The sequence below is a fragment of the Schistocerca serialis genome, chromosome 1 (genome assembly GCF_023864345.2).
Source record: "Schistocerca serialis cubense isolate TAMUIC-IGC-003099 chromosome 1, iqSchSeri2.2, whole genome shotgun sequence".
In the NCBI taxonomy this organism is placed as follows: domain Eukaryota; kingdom Metazoa; phylum Arthropoda; class Insecta; order Orthoptera; family Acrididae; genus Schistocerca; species Schistocerca serialis.
The window spans coordinates 162,967,595-162,992,537 of record NC_064638.1 but is presented as its reverse complement, the minus strand read 5'-3'; the positions used below and the strand labels follow the sequence as shown (position 1 = coordinate 162,992,537).

Genomic DNA, 24,943 nt, shown 5'->3' with positions numbered 1-24,943 from the left:
AAGGCTTTGGCTATGTTTATGTTTGCTGTGAAGTTCCCTTTGCTTCCGCAGCAGTTTTCTAACTCGGTTGTTGTACCACGGTGGCTCTTTTCCATCTCTTACGATCTTGCTTGGCACATACTCATCTAACGCATTATGTACGATGATTTTGAACTTTGTCCACTGATCCTCAACACTATCTGTACTTGAGACAAAACTTTTGTGTTGAGCCACCTGTGACGAAGACGAATATCTTCCTCTTAATTGATCTTACCTTATATGTATTCCTGCAGCAGACTCGCTGTGAGAATGATCCAGGACAGTATCTGTACGTATGGCAGGGCTGCATCGCGTGTGTACAACGTGATTTTATAAATGTGTACGTGGCAACGCCTCTTCATAGGTCTATAGACAGCTATTGTTTCCGCCTACAGCGGTTTGCGCTCCGCAGTTGAAAGCTATCAGAAAATCTGACTGACATGTGTCATGTATTCCCTTACATTCACTCGACTGTGGGAATGTCTTAGTTCTAAAAAATAAATCTATTAAAACTTCATGCATGATGCGGCATTTTCTCTCGTACCTCAGTGCTTATCAGGTCATACCTCTTGAACTATGTATCGTACAATGACGTATTTGTGTAAGTACATTTAGCGGCATAGCTGGATACTGTCTGCGTATAAAGTTAGTAGCACAGAAATAATAAATTTAGAAGTAATGCACGATGTGGCATTTTTTCATGCATCTCGTTGTTTATGACATCATATCTACTGAACTATGATAGGCAGGTATTCCTTATCCCCACAGCGACTGTTGTACCAAGTCTTGTTGAAATCGGTCCAGGTGATTATGAGGAAATGTGGAATTTACGCATTTAAGTACATCCATTTTTATAATATGTATGGATTTAGAGTACGGCATAGTACATCACATGAACTGATATGCGGTGTAAGTGGCAAGAGCTCGCAACGACTGCTGGCGCCGATTGTGCTAGTTCCTATAGCGTTATCCAGGGTGCAGGTGTCATATTCTACAACGGACGTAAACTAGAACAAAAAATACATTTCTAGCGGTTTTTCCTCTACCTACAAGTGTTACCTCCTACTTCTAAGTATTCGATGTAAATAAGCAAATTCTCATAGTAGGAAACATAAAAGATCCGATGTACAGATTTAAACTTGGTAATAGAAGTCAGCGTAAATCAAGTAATGTTATGGGAAAAGCCCAGTTGGAATAATGAGTTGTGTCTTTGTGTGTATACCCAAGTGGACATTAATATTCGTCCACCCTTCGCCTTTATGTCGGCTTGAACACCGCTAGGGACACTTGCAGTGAGCTGTTTTAGTGTCTGTGGAGAAATGGCAGTCGATTCTCTTCAAGAGCAGAAACCAGAGAAGGTACTGATGGTGGACGCCGCCGTCTGGTGCGATGTCGCCTTCTAATAAGTCTAAAAAACTGTTTCGTTGGGTTCAGGTGGGGACTGTGGGCAGGTCAGTCAATATTGCGAATGCTTTTATCCGCAAACCACAGCCTCACAGATGGTGCTTTATGGCAGGATGCATTTTCATGCTGACACGAAACATTTGTGGTCTATGAACTGTTCCTCTACTGTTGTCGTGCCCTGACACAGCAGGGAGGGAAGTTATGGGGTTTAAGGCCAGTCTGCAATTTCCTAGCGGTGAGGAGCAAATGTTGAAAGAATAATTTCCAGTGAAGTCAGGTTGATGACTTAGATCAGCGCCAAACACTATAACAGGGCACTTTGGGTCTCGACACGGTGCTTGCAGCAGGATTCTCAAGGAATTCAGGGGTCTGAATAATACTATCTGTTGCGACCAGACTAACTACCACACTTAAGGCTAATTCTAAACATTACAAAAAGCAAAGGAGGCAATTAGATGCGCAACAGAAGGTAGTGTCTGAAGTCACTGGGACACGTGCTAACAGAAGTAGCGAACACTAGCAGCACACTAAGTACAAACGTGAGAGCAGCAGTCCAAGTGGGAAAACAAACATGTCGGAGCTCACTGACACGGAGTCGGCGCCCCTGCGATCTGACTGAGAACTCCCTCTGAATACAAACACATGGGTTTTTAAAGATTCGTGGCGGCGCACCATTTCTCCCTTCCTACGCTCGACCACCAGTTCACTGCCGTTTAAAAAGGTTGGGCCAGTATAGCGAGTTGTTCTGCACCTCCTGGGCGCCTCTGGCCAACCACATTTAGATTCCTTCCCCACTCCTACTCGGTAGATAGGGATGCTTCTAGATTTTACGTTAACAAACTCTAAGTTTGGTATCAAGTGTTCAGCTGAAAGCCAAGTGTCACTGCCACTCCTATTACGGCCAGCAACAACAGTGACGTCACTTGGTCCCGCCCTCCGCCAATCTGTGGGTGGGGACTGCTGTAGTAGCACTCTCACCTGTGTACACCCACCGACGTTGCAGTCCTCAGCCGCAAGTGTCAAACTTGCTGCCTCTTCTAAGATGTGCCTTTTCGTGGCCATCTTCTACAGTGAAGCTTTACGACAGCTTCTAGGCAATGGATGTAGTTACCAGTTAATTCTTTGAAATGAAACTTCACCCTTGGGACAACTGCACAGAGCGTTTTGCAATTTGCACGGCTCTAGTGTTACTATTTATCTCTGATAACCTAAATGGTACCACATCTGCCTGCTCTGTACATTATATCTCTGATTTTTTTGCTTGGAATGCTCTTGATGGCTCCAAATAGCCTTAAGGGTAACAACGTACAACTCATTAAGTCGTCAGTATAAGACACTGTAGACTCTACACAACGCTGTAAAATATGTTCGCATTATTCGACATTTACAGTTTAGTTAAGCGCAATAAGGCTACCACTCTCTAAACGCGAAAACACGCTCTGAAACACCACCCTCTCCGCGCTTCATTGTTGGCCCTATACCTGACGTCATATAACGTTCTTCAGGCACTCGCCAGAACCATCAGATTGCCACAAAGTTTAGCGAGATTCATCGCTCCAGATGATTAGTTTCCAGTCATCCACCGTCCATTGTCGTCGTTCTGTACACCTTCTCAAGCATCGCTCAGCACTGGGCACAGAAAAATTTGACTTGTAAGGACCTTCTTGACCAGCATACCCATTCGTTGTACCGATCTAGGCACAGTCACTGCGATAGCTGGAGTGCTGGTACCACTTTGGAACTCACGAGTCATTCCTTCAGCTGATCTCATGCGATTTTTTTCGAACCACCCGTAGCGTTTCATATTTTTCCTTTGTGCTCTGTCTATCGAACACAAATACGATGCGCAAAACTGATGAAGCCGAATAACAACAGGCCACTGCATGGCAAGTAATCAGTACAGGAAACCTGCAGTCAACGATTACGTTAATAACGTAAAACCCTTTGTCTCTTAAGCGCACATTGCTTGTTTCCTTTTATATATTATCAGTAATTGTTCACTTGCATTCTCTGTGATCATTTAGCGTTCAATTGTTGAGATAAACGTATCATGTAATCAACCTCATCTGAATAATAATTAGCAGCCGCGCACCATCGTTAGACATTTTCTGTTATTTCTCAAAGAATCTGCCTCCACTATATACGAAGTCCGATTATATTTCAGTTAATATTCCAATGTTTGAGAATTTAAATAATCCGCGTAGTCAAATGCCACTAATCAATGCTAGGAGCCAACACGGCACATTAGCCTCATTAAAAATCATAAATGCGATAGAATTTTTTTTTTAAAGTCAGCTTAAAGGAAAAATTTCAAATTGGCATTAATTTCCTACTCCATCCCTGTTGAAGCGTGCCTACTCTGCGTACCAATTTCTGAAAATAAATACTTTACGTAAATTTTATTCGTTTTAGCATCTTAAAGACTAATTTTGAGGTTACTATTAAATATAGACAGAAGCTACGCTTCACAATGCTCGACGGTCCACTGTGTCAGTACATACGGTCTGCTTGGTGTAGCTCGAGTTGTTGCTTAGCCCCTACACTTCACAATTACACCACCAAAGGTCTAAGTGTGCAACCTTAGAAGGGTTCTTATGCCCCCTGATTGGCAACGGCCTTGCTGCAGTGGATACACCGGTTCCCGACAGATCACCGAAGTTAAGCGCTGTTGGGCGTGGCCGGCACTGGGATGGGTGACCGTCCGGGCCGCCATGCGCTGTTGCCATTTTTCGGGGTGCACTCAGCCTTGTGATGCCAATTGAGGAGCTACTCGACCGAATAGTAGCGGCTCCGGTCACAGAAAACCGTTATAACGACCGGGAGAGTGGTGTGTTGACCACACGCCCCTCCTATCCACATCCTCATTTGAGGTCCCGATGGGCCACTTGTGGCCGGAAGACGGAGTGCTTTATGTCCCTGATCGGTTTCTTACTCAGTTGACACCCAATGACTGCAAGTTGCTGAGAGTTCTCCTGACCGACCCATCCCACTACTATTCTTTCTTTACTGAAAATGCTTTACGTTTCTCTTTGTACTGACTGTTCGGCGACTCTTAATATCTAGTTGTCAATTCCGCATTACTTAGTCGTGTCCAGATACTGTTGATCAAATAATGTATATGCACCGAGTGTCTCCTAAGAGTTGTCAGTTGAATTTTCTCTGATGTTTCTGTAGATAGTGAAACGTCCCCTTTGAACAATTATACATGACTGTGCTTAAACTGACACACAATATTTTGTTAGCGCAACGCAATCTGACTTTCAAAATTCCCTACAAAAGAATGGCCCTGACTAACATTAAACTATACCTTTCACAAATCACTTACCTCACAAAAATCTTCGCTGCTCAAGCTACTGCAATACAGCGAGCGCCACTACTGCCAGCTAAATAAAAGATTCAAACTACTGAAGGCACTAACTACTGATAGGGATAGTTAGCAAAATGAAAGATATTAATAGAGAACAAACAATGTATTTACCTTGATATCATCATATACAAATATAGCAGTTCATGACAAATTTCAAAACTCCGCCATCTCTCTCTCCACATCCACCACTGCTGGCGGCTCACCTCCAACTGCCTAACGCTACGCGCTGTTCACAGCCAGCTGCCTAACACTACAATGGCGAGTATTACAACAATGCAAAGCAGCCACAGACTGCACACAGCACAGCCAGTGATTTTCATATTGAGCGCTACGTAACGTTGCCAATAAGAAAACATAAACAGCCTACTTACATAGAGAAAACATAAACAGCCTACTTACAATAGACGTGCAGATGGAGTTGGCTCAAACAGATACTCCACGTATTTCATGCCACACCCAGCGTCAACGGAAAGCGTGTACCACTCTGGCCCACGCTGACTAGCCGGCCGCGGTGGTCTAGCGGTTCTGGCGCTGCATTCCGGAATCGCGGGACTGCTACGGTCGCAGGTTCGAATCCTGCCTCGGGCATGGGTGTGTGTGATGTCCTTAGGTTAGGTAGGTTTAAGTAGTTCTAAGTTCTAGGGGACTTATGACCTAAGATGTTGAGTCCCATAGTGCTCAGAGCCATTTGAACCATTTTTGAACCCACGCTGACTACTGCCGCCGTGCATCAGCACTACTCAACCACTGGTGTAGTACTGGAGTTTCTTGGTGTTTTACTGTCCCTGTTTACACACATCGATAAAACAGTTACCGCTACAAACTCATTTGGGTCAGCCCCTTCATAAATGCATTGACTCCGCGCGGCTAGGGTTGCGAATCGGCGCCGCGACGGTGCGATATACAAGTACTACCGTGAGACGCTCCTTCCCCTTCTATCTGCCCGGGAACAAATCAGTTGTGAATCTAAGCCCGATCTTTGTAATAAGGCAAGCGCGAGTTTCTGGCGTTGCAGCAGTGGCTACTGGGGAGTTGCTTCCTCTTTGAAGAGTTGCTTGCTTCGTAACCAACTGATCGGTGGACTAGGAAACGTGGAACTTGTTCTTGTCAAAATTATTTTTCGTGAACTATTCCTGTAAGGGTTTTTTTTTTGTGTGTGTGTCAACCAGTCTGCAGCCATGCCTGCCCATTCAACAGCTCTATTGCAAGACGACTCTGGCGCTCACATCCCAAACTCGCCAAACAGGTACTGTCATAACAAACTGACGGCATACAGGTGGCCAGCCGTTGTGGCCGAGCGGTTCTAGGCGCTTCAGTACAGATCCCCGCAACTCCTAAGGTCGCGGGTTCGAATCTTACCTCGGGCATGGATGTGTGTAATGTCCTTAGGTTAGTCAGATTTAAGTAGTTGTAAGTTGTAGGGGACTGATGACTTCACATGTTGTCCCACTGGGCTCAAGGAAATTTGAACCATTTTTGAGCCATACAGATCGATAAACAATAAACTTGCAAAGTGCGACAAAATTCGATTAGACACTCAGTATATAACATGTGGAAAGGGAGAGTAAGTTCCCGTTTCCCCCACCTGACTGGCAGGCCAGTTGATGTACGAAGCAAGCTACATGTCTTTCCCAGGGAAAAGCTAAGTGATTCAAATGGCTCTGAGCACTATGGGACATAACATATTTGGTCATCAGTCCCCTAGAACTTAGAACTACTTAAACCTAACTAACCTAAGGACATCACACAACACCCAGTCATCGAAAAGCTAAGTGAAACTCAAGAGGAAGGTTACGATAGGTTCCGGGTGGGGAAGAACTAAATTCTGGTCCTAGGTTCCGACAGGAGCAGTAGTACATTGTCATCATAGGCTCTCAGATGAGCAGTCTACGAGAATTTGGCGTTGTTGGACTTCAATCATGGTCCCCAAACTCAGGCGGCGCAGAATGTGAGTCTCTCGGAGCTGAATCCGATGTCTGGAGACATCGCTCCCATTCTACGATGGCCGCGCGGGATTAGCCGAGCGGTCACAGGAGCTGCAGTCACGGGCTGTGCGGCTGGTCCCGGCGGAGGTTCGAGTCCTCCCTCGGGCATGGCTGTGTGTGTTTGTCCTTAGGATAATTTAGGTTAAGTAGTGTGTAAGCTTAGGGACTGATGACAGTTAGGTCCCATAAGATTTCACACACATTTGAACAATTTTTTCTGCGATGGCGGGCCTTACATTTGGTAAATTCGGCGTTCCTGAATAGGACGAGATGCCTACAGTATTACTTTATGTAAAGGTCTTACCTTCCTCGTAATACTCAGTGGGTACCTTCTCGAGAGTGTGTGGCTTTATTTTATTTGAATACCTTAAAATTTTTCGTAAAATCTCTGTAACTTAAGAAACACTTAATGTAAAAGTAATCCCAAAGAAAAACGGTGACATAAAATCAGCCTGCCGCTGAAACAAAACTGACATTCAAAGATATCTTTCGTTTGTCATGAGGTAGATATTGTGTCTAGGAATCCTGCATACTCGCTTCGCTAAACAAACAATCAACCAACGCGTGTTAATCGGTTTTATTACAAAAGACAGTTAAAATACTTAACTTTGATATGTGTCGCAAGTAAAGGGCGACCTTCTTCAAAATAGAGAAATACAAGTCTGTGCTACTTTGAGATTACAAGCGAAGTGGCTAACATTGAAGCTGCTATCGAAGTGGGGTGTCACCTTTCGGTCGCGGCGCTTATGTCCTCTTCAGCTAGTGGCCGCTGCTGTCGCGTTGTCATCCTGGAAGGGAGGTCCGGTCAGCGTGCTATTGGCTGATTTCTTCTCACAGCCTTCTCTTCCTTGTCGTTCCCGACTGGCGTGCCGGCGCTTGACTTTACGCCGTAACAGCGTTAAGTGTAGCTCTGCAATTTTTCTTACGTCTGTTTCCTCATCCGGCCTTAGCGAGCAAATGTATATTGTAAGTCAGCTCGATGTTTATTGGATTTATTCTTAAAATTAAATATGAACCTTATGTAAAAAGCCTTTTGCCATACGTTCTACCAGTGTGGTTATTTCCCTGTTTGTATAACCCTGTTTGAGATCGTGTTTGGCTGAAATAGCGACGTCGGTAGATCGTTGTGAAGAGACCTGTTGCGGAACGCGCATTACGTTCACTCACTAATATGTTACTGGTCTTTGCATATCGCGCCCCTGAGATTACACATCGATCATTTCAATGTGTCTTGGCTAATTACGTCCAAGAAATTATTGTGAATGCTTCGTTCATTCGTCTCTGTTCAATGACTCCTCGGGCTTCGATCTACATCTACATCTAAATCAACATACATACTCCGCAATCCACCATACGGTGCGTGGCGGAGGGTACCTCGTACCACAACTATCATTTTCTCTCCCTGTTCCACTCCCAAACAGAACGAGGGAAAAATGACTGCCTATATGCCTCTGTACGAGCCCCAATCTCTCTCATCTTATCTTTGTGGTCTTTTTGCGAAATGTAAGTTGGCGGCAGTAAAATTCTACTGCAGTCAGCCTCAAATGCTGGTTCTCTAAAATTCGTCAGTAGCGATTCACGAAAAGAGCCCCTCATTTCCTCTAGAGACTCCCACCCGAGTACCTGAAGCATTTCCGTAACACTCGCGTGATGATCAAACCTACCAGTAACAAATCTAGCAGCCCGCCTCTGAATTGCTTCTATGTCCTCCCTCAATCTGACCTGACAGGGATCCCAAACGCTCGAGCAGTACTCAAGAATAGGTCGTATTAGTGTTTTATAAGCGGTCTCCTTTACAGATGAACCACATCTTTCCAAAATTCTGTCAATGAACCACAGACGACTATCAGCCTTCCCCACAACTGCCATTGCCATTACCCAACTTCATATCGCTCTGCAATGTTACGCCCAAATATTTAATCGACGTGACTGTGTCAAGCGCTACACTACTAATGGAGTATTCAAACATTACAGGATTCTTTTTCCTATTCATCTGCGTTAATTTACATTTATCTATATTTAGAGTTAGCTGCCGTTCTTTACACCAATCACAAATCCTGTCCAAGTCATCTTGTATCCTCCTACAGTCACTCAACGACGACACCTTCCCGTACACCACAGCATCATCAGCAAACAGCCGCACATTGCTATCCACCGTATCCAAAAGATCATTTATGTAGATAGAAAACAACAGCGGACCTACCACACTTCCCTGGGGCACTCCAGATGATACCCTCACCTTCGATGAACACTCACCATCGAGGACAACATACTTGGGAACCAATCCCATATGCTCGTACCTTAGTTAGGAGTCTTCAGCGGGGCACCGAGTCATACGTTTTCCGGAAGTCAAGGAATATGGCATCCGTCTGATACCCTTCATCCACGGTTCTCACATCATGTGAAAAAAGGGTGAGTTGCGTTTTGCAGGAGCGATGCTTTCCAAAGCCGTGCTGGTGCATGGACAGCAACTTTCTGTCTCAAGGAAATTAATTGTATTCGAACTGAGACTATGTTCGAGAATCCTGCAACAAACCAATGTTAAGGATATCGGTCTGTAATTTTGAGGATCCGTCCTTCTACTCTTCTTATATACAGGCGTCACCTGCGCTTTTTTCCAGTCGCTAGGGACTTGACGCTGGGCAAGAGATTCGCGATAAATGCAAGCTAAGTAAGGAGCCAAGGCTCTGTAAAATCGAATTGAAATCCCATCAGGACCTGGCGATTTATTTAGTTTCAACCCATTAAGCTGCTTCACTACCCCAGGGATGTCTATCACTATGTCCTCCATACGGGAACCTGTACGAGACTCAAACGGCGGTATGTTGTACGATCCTCCTGCACGAAAGATTTCTCAAATGCTAAATTTAAAATTTCAGCTTTCGTTTTGATGTCTTCCGTTGCCAGGCCAGACTAATCAGTGAGTGACTGGATGGAAGCTTTCGACCCGCTTGCCGATTTTGCGTAAGACCAGAATTTCCTCGCGTTTTCAGCAAGATCTTTTGCTAAGGTATGACGGTGGTAGTGGTTGAATGCTTCGCGCATCGCTCTTTTTACAGCAGCACGAATCTCCACTAACTTTTGCCTGTCCTCATTCTCCCAATCTTTCTTGTAACGCGAGTGCAACTGCCTTTGCTTCCTGAGCATTCTTCAAATTGCGCTGTTAAACCGCGGTGGGTCTTTTCTGTCCGTAACCCACTTTTTCGGCACATACTTGTCCAATGCGTGATTTACAATGTATTTAAAATTTGCCCATAATTCTTTCACGTTCATCGTACCGGAAGTAAATGAAGTCGATTCATTTACTAAGTGGGATGCTAACAACTGCTTATCTGCTCTTTCTAGTAAGAATACTCTCCTAGCCTTCTTGACCGACTTTTTAACTTTCGTAATCATAGTCGTAATGACAACATCATGATCACTAATCCCTGTCTCAACGCTGACACCGTCGATGAAGTCTGGTCTGTTCGTGGCTACCTGATCTAAAATATTTCCATTACGCGTTGGCTGTCGATTTAGCTGCTCAAGACAGTTTTTCGGATAATGTGTTCAAAAGTAATTCACACGACGGCTTGTCTGTACCACTTGTAATGAATCCATAGACATCCCTGTCTATACTGTTGTTGTTGTTGTGGTCTTCACTCCTGAGACTGGTTTGATGTACATCTCCATGCTACTTTATCCTGTGCAAGCTTCTTCATCTCCCAGTACCTACTGCAACCTACATCCTCCTGAATCTGCTTGGTGTATTCATCTCTTGGTCTCCCTCTACGATTTTTACCCTCCACGCTGCCCTCCAATACTAAATTGGTGATCCCTTGATGCCTCAGAACATGTCCTACCAACCGATCCCTTTTTCTAGTCAAGTTGTGCCACAAACTTCTCTTCTCCCCAATCCTATTTAACACCTCCTCATTAGTTATGTGATCTACCCATCTAATCTTCAGCATTCTTCTGTAGCACCACATTTCGAAAGCTTCTATTCTCTTCTTGTCCAAACTATTTATCGTCCATGTTTCACTTCCATACATGGCCACACTCCATACAAATACTTTCAGAAACGACTTCCTGACACTTAAATCTATATTCGATGTTAACAAATTTCTCTTCTTCAGAAACGCTTTCCTTTCCATTGCCAGTCTACATTTTATATCCTCTCTACTTCGACCATCATCAGTTATTTTGCTCCACAAATAGCAAAACTCCTTTACTACTTTAAGTGTCTCATTCCCTAATCTAATACCCTCAGCATCACCTGACTTAATTCGACTACATTCCATTATCCTCGTTTTGCTTTTGTTGATGTTCATCTTATATCCTCCTTTCAAAACACTATCCATTCCATTCAACTGCTCTTCCAAGTCCTTTGTTGTCTCTGACAGAATTACAATGTCATCGGCGAACCTCAAAGTTTTTATTTCTTCTCCAGGTGTAGCCTACTCCGAATTTTTCTTTTGTTTCCTTCACTGCCTGCCCAATATACAGATTGAATAACATCAGGGAGAGGCTACAACCCTGTCTCACTCCCTTCCCAGCCACTGCTTCCCATTCTTGGCCCTCAACTCTTATGACTGCCATTTGATTTCTATACAAATTGTAAATAGCCTCTCGCTTCCTTATATTTTAACCCTGCCACCTTCAGAATTTGAAAGAGAGTATTCCAGTCAACATTGTCAAAAGCTTTCTCTAAGTCTACAAATGCTAGAAACATAGGTTTGCCTTTCCTTAATCTAGCTTCTAAGATAAGTCGTAGGGTCAGTATTGCCTCACGTGTTCCAATATTTCTACACAATCCAAAGTGGTCTTCCCCACGGTCGGCTTCTACCAGTTTTTCCATTCGTCTGTAAAGAATTCGCGTTAGTATTTTGCAGCCGTGACTTATTAAACTGATAGTTCGGTAATTTTCACATCTGTCAACACCTGCTTTCTTTGGGATTGGAATTATTATAGCTAACACTTGGTTCAAGAATCATAAAAGAAGGTTGTATGCATGGAAAAATCCTGGAGATACTGACAAATTTCAGATAGATTATATAATGGTAAGACAGAGATTTAGGAACCAGGTTTTAAATTGTAAGACATTTCCAGGGGCAGATGTGGACTCTGACCACAATCTATTAGTTATGAACTGTAGATTAAAACTGAAGAAAGTGCAAAAAGGTGGGAATTTAAGGAGATGGGACCTGGATAAACTGAAAGAACCAGAGGTTGTAAAGAGTTTCGGGGAGAGCATAAGGGAACAATTGACAGGAATGGGGGAAAGAAATACAGTAGAAGAAGAATGGGTAGCTTTGAGGGATGAAGTAGTGAAGGCAGCAGAGGATCAAGTAGGTAAAAAGACGAGGGCTAATAGAAATCCTTGGGTAACAGAATAAATATTGAATTTATTGATGAAAGGTGAAATTATAAAAATGCAGTAAATGAAGCAGGTAAAAAGGAATACAAACGTCTCAAAAATGAGATCGACAGGAAGTGCAAAATGGCTAAGCAGGGATGGCTAGAGGATAAATGTAAGGATGTAGAGGCTTATCTCACTAGGGGTAAGATAGATGCTGCCTACAGGAAAATTAAAGAGACCCTGTCTGTACTAGGAAGGTTGAAGTCACCTCCGACTATTATAGCATGGTCTGGTTACTTCTGCGATACAGACTGTAGAATCCCTTTGAATGATTCTAGAACTGTCACGGTGGAACCTGGTGGCCGGTAATAGCACCCAACAATTAACTTTATTTCTCCTAGCCCAGATAAGTTCACATTCACACTCTACTTCGACCTCAGTAGACACAATATTTTTGTCAACTGCAATGAAGACACCACCTCCTACGGTGTCTATTCTGTCTTTGCGATGCACGCTCCAACCCTCACTAAAAATATTTCAGAACTTCCTATCTCAGGGTTCAGCCAGGTCTCAGTCCCGAGGATAATTTGCGCCACTCGCTTCCCGGAGGACACTAAATTCAGGAACTTTATTCCGAACACACTGAAAATTTACTGCCAATATCTTGATAGCTGAAGTGTCTTTACACTGATCGCGTCCTGATTTCCCTGGCTGCACGTCGACTGGTGAGTGTTCATCAGGACACCTCGCACTATTGCCTAGCCAAAAAAAAAAAACCCATGTGCAAGCCACAAGTACTCTGCTACCCGAGTAGCCGCTTCCTTTGTGTAGTGCACCCCTGACCTACCTAGGGGCGTCCTACAATTCCCCACCCGCGTCAGATACCAGGCTCACTAACCTAATACTTATAGATGGCGGTTGACATAAACTGGCTCAAATGTTCGTTAGTAACAGATCTAAAACATTTTTAGGCATGCTGCTGGGTCATAGAATGCACGACAACGGTGCGTTATTATGGTTACTTTACCACCATCTGAATTATATGTTGCTGTAACTTCCTCTGGTGATAGATGCATCACTGTTGGAGAATTTAATTTATCTCACTTATTATAAAATTACACTAATCGCCGCATTTACGAACTTCACGTTCAGTCCAAGCTATAACTAAATTTCCTTAGAAGAGCAACGCGTCATGCCCAAGCCAAGTTTGTCAAGTTCCAGGGAACTTTTGGAGGCGCCAGTTTCACTTAGCTTCATCCCATTAATTCAACTAGCCGCTTCTCTTTAACTCATTAGTGGACGAAAGATTCGTGGTTGCTTACCTATTCCTAAGCAGCTGTGATTCACTTCTTGCGTACTTAACAAACCTTCCGATAGCACAATATAATCAAGGCAATTGGTTTCTTTATTTTTTTTTATTTTTTTTTTATTTTATTTTATTTTTTTTTTTTTTTTTTACCGCCACGACGAGTAGTTCATTGTTCGAACTCATTTCAAGCGATAAATTCCGTTTCGATTAGTTGGTTTTTCTAACGGCACAGATATACCACGCCCATATCTTTGAGGATGTAAGATATTTATATGTCGTTTTATGATGTAATTAAGTTATTATTATTCTTATTATGATACTTATTAAATAATCTAATACATCCTGAACGTATTGTTTCTTTAACTAGTTTGAGCCATCAACCAGCCCCTGTCACATTGTATAACTCTGTTATATTGTACCTGACTAAAAATGAGAAGCACCAAGAACATACGGTCGGATGTCATGGACTTCGTATACGTAAGTACACGACATCACCGGATATGTGAGTGGTAATAAGAGTCCCAGTTCTCTGTAACAAATAGAATATCTGCCAGAATGCGCTCGTATTGTCCGTGTTTAATGTTGTTGTCAGACCTTGAAGGTTATATAATGGGCATGAACAGTGTAAGATGTTGAATGATTATTGTGAAGGAAGCGGAGATGTGTACGCGTCTGATACAGCGCTTTCAGCATATGACATGCAGGAACAACGAAACAAACATGCCAAATTTAAACAGACGCAAAATCCCCAAGATTGGCGATCTCTTACAGAAGCTCGAAATTTAGAGCGGACTTCAATGCATATAACAGTTTCCACAACGAAACTTTGTCTCGAAATCTGGCAGAAAATCCAAAGAGATTCCGTTCGTATGTGAAGTATGTTAGCGGCAAGAAACAATCAGTGCCTTCTCTGCGCGATAGCAATGGAGATACTATCGAAGATAGTGCTGCCAAAGCAGAGTTACTAAACACAGCCTTCCGGAATGCCTTCACAAAAGAAGACGATGTAAACATTCCAGAATTCAAATCGAGAACAGCTGCCAACATAAGTAACGTAGAAGTAAATATCCTCGGAATAGTGAAGCAACTTAAATCATTTAATAAAAGCAAGTCTTCTGGTCCAGACTGTATACCAATTAGGTTCCTTACGGAGTATGCTGATGCATTAGCTCCGTACTTAACAATCACATACAACCGTTCGCTCGACGAAAGGTCCGTACCCAAAGACTGGAAAGTTGCACAGGTCACACCAATATTCAAGGAAGGTAGTAGGAGTAATCCACTAAATTACAGGCCCATATCGTTAACGTTGATATGCAGCAGGATTTTAGAAAGTATATAGTGTTCGAACATTATGAATTACCTCGAAGAAAACGGTCTATTGACACACAGTCAACATGGGTTTAGAAAACATCGTTCCTGTGAAACACAACTAGCTCTTTATTCACATGAAGTGATGAGTGCTACTGACAAGGGATTTCAGATCGATTCCTAATTTCTGGATTTTGACACTGAACCACACAAGCGGCTCGTATTGAAATTGCGTGCTTATGGAATATCGTCTCAGTTAAGTGACTGGATTTATGATTTCCTGTCAGAGAGCTATCACTTTGTAGTAATTGACGGAAAGTCATCGAGTAAAATAGAAGTGATATCTGGCGTTCCCCAAGGTAGTGTTATAGGCCCTTTGCTGTTCCTTATGTATATAAACGATTTGGGACACAATCTGAGCAGCCGTCTTCGGCTTTTTGCAGATGACGCTGTAGTTTATCGACTAATAAAGTCATCAGAAGATCAAAACAACCTGCAAAACGATTTAGAAAAGATATCTTAATGGTGCGAAAAGTGGCAGTTGACTTTAAACAACGAAAAGTTTGACCTCATCCACATGAGTGCTAAAATGAAAGCGTTAAACGTCGGTTACACGATAAATCAGTCAAATACGAAAGTCGTAAATTCAACAAATACCTAGGGATTATAATTACGAACAACCTAAAATGGAAGGAACACATAGAAAATGTCGTGGGAAAGGCGAACCAAAGACTGCGTTTTATTGGCAGCACACTTAGAAAACGCAACAGACCTACTAAGGATACTGCCTACACTACGCTTGTCCGTCCTCTTTTAGAATACTGCTGCGCGGTGTGGGATCCTTACCAGATAAGACTGACGGAGTATATCGAAAAAGTTCAAAGAAAGGCATCACGTTTTGCATTATCGCGAAATATGGGAGAGAAATGATACAGAATTTGGGCTGGAAATCATTAAAAGAAAGGCGTTTTTCGTAGCGACGGAATCTTCTCACTAAATTCCAGTCACCAACTTTCTCCTCCGAATGCGAAAATATTTTGCTGTCCTCGACCTACATACGGAGGAACGACCACCACGATAAGGGAAATCAGAGCTCTAACGGAAAGATATAGATGTTCATTCTTTTCTCCTTTTGTAATAATAGAGAACTGTAAAGGTGGTTGAACCCTCTGCCAGGCACTTAAATGTGATTTGCAGAGTATCCATGTACATGTGCATGTGCTGTTAGAAACGGGACTGACTGTGGATCTCTACATATCTGGTTCGTCAAATAACGTAGTTTCTAGATTTTTGGGGCAGTTCTGGACCAGCTTTCCCCAGGACAGGTTATAAACAACTTTACGACACCTCATAAGCACGTGCATCCATAGTACAGGGCAACGCCATGATGATAAGCGGGCTCATACTACGCTAGATTTTTTAAAAAATTGTTCTCTATATTTTGCCATCATTGCAGTAATATCAAGTACCCTCTCAACCCGTGAAGTTTTAGTACCGGTTCCTCTTTCCTTTTTGGGTGCTTCACTTTTTTGTCAGGCCATGTATGTTCGTTCCATATTTCAGCCTTCTCTTCCTTTCTTATTAGTGACAAGAGAAGCTCCCCATCGCAACCCCTCAGATTCTGTGGTAAGAGGACAGTGGACAGCCCGTCAAAAACTGAACACAGATCAAGCATTAAAACAGGAAGAAGGTGTACTGAACTGTGAAAAAAAGAAGCAAAATGGAAACAGTGAACGGTACAGGTTAAGAATTGTAATGTAGAACAGCTTGGAACAGAAATGGCGTCGTGGTTAAGTGGTGACGGTGTCTGGCTACCAACCGAGCGAACCGTGTTTAATCCTGCCTCGTGCAACTTTTTTTTCGCTATCCGCTTCTTTCAAATTTGTGTCTGTGTCGTGATGTAACGTTCGTTTGCAACAGCGAGGTGTAAGGTAGGTACCTATAATGAAGGTTGATTCTGCACAACTACTCTACTGGCAGCCAAAAGCAACCGCAATCGTTTGATGACAAAACGACAAGTCATCTAAATCCTCCACCAGAAAATACGTCTGGTGTATCCTACTCGACATTAGTGACAGTAAGCGTGTTATATCATAAGAATGGCTACGGTCGCAGGTTCGAATCCTGCCTCGGGCATGGATGTGTGTGATGTCCTTAGGTTAGTTTGGTTTAAGAAGTTCTAAGTTCTAGGTGTCCGATGACCTGAGTAGTTAAGTCCCATAGTGCTCAGAGCCATTTTAACTATCATAAGAATGTCTTATCGTTGCACCTAATTTGTACACTTGGTAAGTGGCTGATATATGCCTCCTTGCCCGATATATGTCTTCTTATGTATGTGAATGCGACCACTCCAAAGGAAATGATGGTAAAATAATAGTTTGTCACACAAGCTGCTACAAGTGAACAGTTTCAGAATCACACAATTTATCTGTGCTCTGTCAAGACACATCTTTTTCACGAGTTAGAAGTCGCGTTCCGTTTTGGAGGTCTTGACTCTTGAATTCCTTTGTTGTAATATAGTTTATACCCGTTTGTTTATTGTTTTGAATTCTGTGAGACGTGTGTGTGTGATATGTCGCCTGTTGTCTCTGCTCATCACATTTACTTGCTACAGCAACGTTTTCCTACCACATGACTCATATTCTGTAACCAGTATACAGTATAACAACTGCCATGACTACAGTAAGAGAAGAAACATTTCGACGACTGGCCAGTCAGTTCATAATGTTGTGAAAAAAAGTAAATAAATGGCACACAGGTGTTTTGAATATGGCTAGCCCGCTTGGCAGTCCCACACCACTATCACTGACCAACGACGCCATTCATGTCAGATGCTGCTCTTTCTTGCACTTCTGTTCTCAACCCGTTCACTGTTTCTATTCTGCTTTTTTTTCACAGTTCAGTACACCTTCCCCCTGTTTTCATGCTTCGTCTGTGTTCAGTTTTTGACGGCCTTTCCACTGGGCCATCTCCCCACTGAATCTCAGAGGGGTGCGATGGGGAGTTTATCTTGTGAGCTCTTAGTATTCGTACATCTTCTCTTTCCCGCAATGATCTTTCTAATTTTCCTATAGGCGACGTGTACCATTGCCATAACCATGTATGCCTCTGCAGTTTTTCATTTCTACGTGATTTATCATTCTGCACTTTCTGTCAATCTCGTTTTTAAATATTTGTTTCTCATATTGTCTCTTCCGTTTTCTGTATTTGTATAATTCTTTCTTCATCAGTTCAATATCTCGCCTGCTATCCATGGATTTCGACTGGGCTTGGTGTTTTTTGTACGAGTGTGTTTTATCTCCCAAACACATTCATGCGTCTTCTTTTCTATTCCATTCCCATGTTTCTGTCGATCTTTGTCTAGTGCTCCATTTAATACTTTCAGGATACTCTGTTTCTTTTATCTCATCCAGGTCTGAAATGCCCTACCTTTCTACAGTTTCTTAAGTTTTAATCTGCAATTTATAACGAATAATTGCGATCAGAACCTTTACTTCGCCCTTGAAATGTTTTGCGCTTTAAAATGTAGTTTCGAAATCTCTGTGTAATTAATATGTAATCTATCTGAAACTTAAGGCGTCTCCAGGTCTCCCCCATGTACACAACCTCTTTTCGTTATTCTGAACCAAATGTTAGAATTAAACTGAACTTTTGATAATTCTATCTGCTGGCCTTCCATTTCATTTTTTTCCCAGTAGATGTACTTCTAATATTTTTCTTCTGTTACTTTTCCTACTATCGAATAACAATCTCCCACCACAATTAAATCATCTTCCTTAACTGTCTAAATAATTCCATTTACCTTATCACACCCACTTTCAGTATCTTCATACTCTGTGTAGCTAGTAGTCACATACGGTACATTTGTACTACTTGATTGATGATCTATTTGTATCTGTATTGGCTGCGATAATGTGTTCACTATGCTGTTCATAGTATCTTAGCTGCTGGCATGTCTGCGCCTGGTAGCTGAGTGGTCAGCGCGACAGAATCTCATACTTAACGGCCTGGGTTCGATTCCCGGTTGAGTCGGAGATTTTCTCCACTCAAGGACTGGCTGTTGTGTTGTCCCTACCATCATCATTTCATCCCTATTGACACACAAGCCGCCGAAGTGGCATCAACTCGAAAGACCTGCACCAGCATGACTGTCTACCCGACAGGAGGCCCTAGCCACACAGCATTTCCATTTACCTGCTGTCATATTTTCTTATTCAGTAATTGACATACTCTTGCATTATCCTTTCATTTGACGAAAAGTCCTGTTCTACCTGACACTGCAGTTTACTTCTCTAAATTCAACTGTATCGAACTCAATCTACTCATCACTCTTTTTAAATTCTCTAACCTATCTACTCGACTAAGACATTCATCATTCTACACTCCGACCCTTACAAATATTTCACTCTAGAGGATTACATCATCATTAGACAGTACAGTAGACCTGCATGCCCTTGTCTGTTCTTCCTTTTGATCTCAGCCTTAGTACGGTCATAGTAACGCCATGTGGTCTGACCTATTTTACAAGCCCAGGTCAGTCAATTAACCATGCCGTTGCCTTGAAACTATTGCAAACACTTGTCTAAATGATTTATGTAGTAGCCAAGAGTACACTAAGTGAAGGAATTTACAGATGCAAAATCTAATTACAAAATTCTACACTCCTGGAAATGGAAAAAAGAACACATTGACACCGGTGTGTCAGACCCACCATACTTGCTCCGGACACTGCGAGAGGGCTGTACAAGCAATGATCACACGCACGGCACAGCGTACACACCAGGAACCGCGGTTTTGGCCGTCGAATGGCGCTAGCTGCGCAGCATTTGTGCACCGCCACCGTCAGTGTCAGCCAGTTTGCCGTGGCATACGGAGCTCCATCGCAGTCTTTAACACTGGTAGCATGCCGCGACAGCGTGGACGTGAACCGTATGTGCAGTTGACGGACTTTGAGCGAGGGCGTATAGTGGGCATGCGGGAGGCCGGGTGGACGTACCGCCGAATTGCTCAACACGTGGGGCGTGAGGTCTCTACAGTACATCGATGTTGTCGCCAGTGGTCGGCGGAAGGTGCACGTGCCCGTCGACCTGGGACCGGACCGCAGCGACGCACGGATGCACGCCAAGACCGTAGGATCCTACGCAGTGCCGTAGGGGACCCCACCGCCACTTCCCAGCAAATTAGGGACACTGTTGCTCCTGGGGTATCGGCGAGGACCATTCGCAACCGTCTCCATGAAGCTGGGCTACGGCCCCGCACACCGTTAGGCCGTCTTCCGCTCACGCCCCAACATCGTGCAGCCCGCCTCCAGTGGTGTCGCGACAGGCGTGAATGGAGGGACGAATGGAGACGTGTCGTCTTCAGCGATGAGAGTCGCTTCTGCCTTGGTGCCAGTGATGGTCGTATGCGTGTTTGGCGTCGTGCAGGTGAGCGCCACAATCAGGACTGCATACGACCGAGGCACACAGGGCCAACACCCGGCATCATGGTGTGGGGAGCGATCTCCTACACTGGCCGTACACCACTGGTGATCGTCGAGGGGACACTGAATAGTGCACGGTACATCCAAACCGTCATCGAACCCATCGTTCTACCATTCCTAGACCGGCAAGGGAACTTGATGTTCCAACAGGACAATGCACGTCCGCATGTATCCCGTGCCACCCAACGTGCTCTAGAAGGTGTAAGTCAACTACCCTGGCCAGCAAGATCTCCGGATCTGTCCCCCATTGAGCATGTTTGGGACTGGATGAAGCGTCGTCTCACGCGGTCTGCACGTCCAGCACGAACGCTGGTCCAACTGAGGCGCCAGGTGGAAATGGCATGGCAAGCCGTTCCACAGGACTACATCCAGCATGTCTACGATCGTCTCCATGGGAGAATAGCAGCCTGCATTGCTGCGAAAGGTGGATATACACTGTACTAGTGCCGACATTGTGCATGCTCTGTTGCCTGTGTCTATGTGCCTGTGGTTCTGTCAGTGTGATCATGTGATGTATCTGACCCCAGGAATGTGTCAATAAAGTTTCCCCTTCCTGGGACAATGAATTCACGGTGTTCTTATTTCAGTTTCCAGGAGTGTAATTTCAACCTCCGATAGGCTATAAATAAAAGACAAGTTCATAGAAAAGAAGTATGTTACTACCAAAAGTTTTGTACACTTATGGTTACTTTTCAACATAATCACCGAAAAGAGTGAGACATTTATCGTACCTGTGGACAAGCTTTGCAGTACTCTCTTCAAAAAATGTTACTGCCACTGAGTTTAAATGAGCATTGATGTCGTTTTGAAGATCTTCATTAGTTTGGAAGTGCTGCCCTTTTGGCCACGTCTTCAGTTCAGGGAAAAGATGAAAGTCGCTGGGTGCCAGGTCAGGACTGTACGGCAGATGATCGAAAATGTCCCATTGAAATTGTTGAAGATGCCGCTGGGTTGTACCAGCAGTCTTTGGACGAGCATTGTCATGGATCAACACAATTTCTGATGTCAGCATTCCTCTTCGTTTGCTCTGAATGGCTCTCCACAAATATCGTAAAGTTTCACAATAAGCAGCTGCACTGATAGTGGCTCCGGGCTGGATAAACTCTACAAGCAACACACCTTTTTGGTCCCAAACACGGTAACCAGAATCTTTCTGTTGTTGAATGTTTGTTTGAATATTTTGGTTCGTTTGGTGAATTTGGATGCATCCATGTTGTGATTGTCGTTTGTTTCCGGTGTGTCATACTGGATCCAAGTTTCATCTCTAACTGATTTCAAAAAGTTCTCTCCTTCCTCGTGATAACGGTCAAGGAAATTCCAAGCTGACGCCATTCGGTGTCTTTTGTGGGCGTCCATCAACATTTTTAGAACCCAATGAGCACGAAGTTTTTTGTAGCCTAAATGTTCAGTAACGATAGAGTGTATGACAGACCTTGAAACTTCCGCAGTTTCCATAGACAAAGCAGTTACTGTGAACCTACGATTTTCTCTAACCATTCTGTCAATTCATTCAACAAGGTCGGCTGTAACGACAGACTTGCGTCCTTGGCCCCCCTCATTATGCACGTCATTTCGGCCATCTTTAAACTTTTGGCACCATCCACACATACCACCATCAGTCGTGACGTCATCACAGAACACTCGGTTCATTCTCCGACGGATTTCTACTGCATTATTCCCTTCCGCTTGCAGAAACCGAATTACACTTCGTAAGTCGTACTCGACGCTAGCAACAATGACGGCAGCCATGTTTACGTGGCTGTAGTGCAACGCCCTTTGAGGGCGGCAATAGCGGAGTGTGTGGTGCGAGAGTTGCGCAGTAGCCTGCACCGCATATCCACTTTCTGCCGCTCGTATAGCTTCTGTACTAAGCGATCGGAGATTTAAAAGAAAAAAAAAAAAAAACGGCCCTCGTAAAAGATGGAGGGAAGTTCATCGTGAAGTAAGACTGAAATCAGAAAACGCTCGTAAAAACAAACGAATTCAGAATGTTACCTATGCTGTTTGTACCGTAACATTAGCACTTTCACTATATTTCGTTAACGAAAAAGGAAAGGAGATTATGCAGTAGAATAAAATAAACCCGTGGAAAGAGCAGTGGGAAAAATTTCAAGAGATCGGCAACAAGTTAAAAACTGACATCAATGGCCATTGAGTAGGAGCTGCCGTATACAGCTACAAAATGTCCATTTCTGCCACGAGGGGGGAATGAGAGAGGAGCATTAAAGAGAATTTTTAATTGGCAAACGATCATAAAGCTAGTCATTGTAAGAGGTATTTACGCATAGTGACGAACAACAGATATGGAGGTGAAAGGGATGAATAATACAAAGAGAATACGTCTTAAAACAGACTGTTGAAAGGTTAAATTAATTGGTCTGACCCCAATAGAAACAACGCACACTGTACGTGGGTAATTTGCCAGTCAACGAGCATGGAGTACTATACCGCCTCTAAGACAGGCAGAAAAACTAACGAGAAACTTTCCCTTAATTTACCTAGTTGTCAGAAACGTTACTTTCTAGGAAATAAATCCCGCTCCCACTACTTCTGCACTCGTTATAACTCTTCTCTTTGACAGCATTCGCCGTCGATAAACTCTATCTCTTGGTACAATTGGGCGCTTTATATCGAGTGCAAGATTCGTGCTCTTAATTGACAATTCAGAAGCAAGAGGAAACAGAGAAGCAGCCACCGTTATCGAAAACCGCTGAATAGAAAGTATCATAACTGCTCTGTTCGTTAAGATATCTCAGACTGCGAGGAGCAGGAGACAGCCTTTGTCTAACGGGACAATATTCGCCCACGTGGTCCTCAATTAAGCCGCAAGGTCTTTTGTGACTGTATTATGCCAGTGAAATACAGAGAATCTCGACGTTTGCTTTTACCTTTTTCTCTTTTCCGTGAGAGAGATCGTCTCTAGCACAGCAAGCAATGCTTTTTTCGTAGCACGCTTAGCGGCTGTAGTAGGCGGCACCTAAGAAATTTTCTTCGATACACAGAGATCTCTTATGATTTCTGGAAAAATACCAATTTGTTAATAGTGATTGTAATTGTAAACGTTAAAACGTCTTTTCGGAAGGCGTTTCCATAGAATTAGCATTCTATGGAAGTGAAACTGTACGATAAAGAGCCCAGACCACAAGACTAGCGAAGCGTTTGAAATGTGTAGTCCAGTCATATGGTGATTCTCAGTGGAAAGGTATTTAGAAGTTTTTTTGACAAGATTTCTGTTTATACTTGGAAGGAGAGACAGCATTGGTCGTATATTTTTGTTAATTATCGCAAAATCGATTTTCGGTCACTTAGTGACCATCTTCAGTGCTGTAATTATAACTTAAATTAGTAAGCACTGGTGTCAATAAGCTTACGGCGATCACATAGACTGAGCAGTCTATGTGATCGCCGTAAGCTTATTGACACCAGTGCTTACTAATTTCAGTTATAATTACAGCACTGAAGATGGTCACTAAGTGACCGAAAATCGATTTTGCGATAATTAACAAAAATATACGACCAATGCTGTCTCTCCTTCCAAGTATACCCATTATCTGGTCGTAGTGCACAGGACATTATGGAGTCGCCAATCAATAGATTTCTGTTTGCTATCGAGGGTGTTGAATCAGAATTTTCGAAATCGCCCCAAAGTTTCGTCCCGGAAATGGGTCAATAATGGAAAAACGTATGAGGAAATGGGACTTTTTCTTTCAGTGTTTCACGTGTAACTCGGAAACGATGCAATTTTCGTTAAAATTGTCTGTTTGACTAAATAATACGGTTAAAATGTCTCACAGAATAGGTTACAGTGACCTTTTTACCAGACCAATCGAATGGCGTGTAGCGCATGTTGAAGTTAGCGTAATTTCGAGCGCCACCACCAAAACCCAAGTCCTCATTCCTCAATATTCCACGATGTTCGTTCAAACGGGAAAATTATGGCTCTTCATCATTTGTACAATTAAAAAGTGTTCATGTAACTTATGCAAATGACATAATAATTGTGCTTTATTTGGCATTTGGTAATAATAATAATAATTATCAAAATATTACCTAATTCATATAATAATTTTAAAGAAATTTTGAAGGCGTTTTGTCCTCTTCGCACATCGTCCACCATTGGTCTCGTCTTCACTTAATTCGTCTGTAAAACGGAATATATAGGGGTATATTCCAGCTGAGTAAGATCATACATGAATTTCGGTTTACACCAGATAATAGGCACATAATTATTTACTTATAAATAATTATTTACCCATAAATAATTATAATAAATTAGAGTTGAAACCAATGTACAGTGTCTCTATTGATCCATTGAGGGTATGGGACGGGAGCTGGTCAAGCATTTAACAATGAAATTCGCCAACAACTGTGGAAATTAGATGTCATTTTATTTTAACTATCAGTTTAGGCGTTCCATTATGCCATCTTCAGGCCCCTGCATAATAAAAAGAATATACTTGTAGCGTACATCATCGTGAATTACAGCAAGCTTTACCGAAAGTGACGGGTAATAATAAAAGCACTTAAAACGACAAAATTAAGATAGCACTGTTAAGGTAAATGTATGTGTACATCCAGCACAACAGAATAAAATGTGCACTATTTAACGTCACAGATTTATAAGAGAACATGGCAAACATTAAAAAGGCCAGACCTAGCCAGAACTAGGTACACACTATGGCGTAGTAGTTTGTTAGCTGCTCATTATATTATGTTTTCCCCTGGGGTG

At 43.0% G+C, this 24,943-nt stretch overlaps 1 pseudogene; it reads left to right on the top strand.

Annotated features, from left to right (window-relative positions):
* Nucleotides 1-4,029: 4,029 nt before the first annotated feature.
* Nucleotides 4,030-4,147, top strand: LOC126427300 (5S ribosomal RNA; annotated as a pseudogene).
* Nucleotides 4,148-24,943: the final 20,796 nt, after the last annotated feature.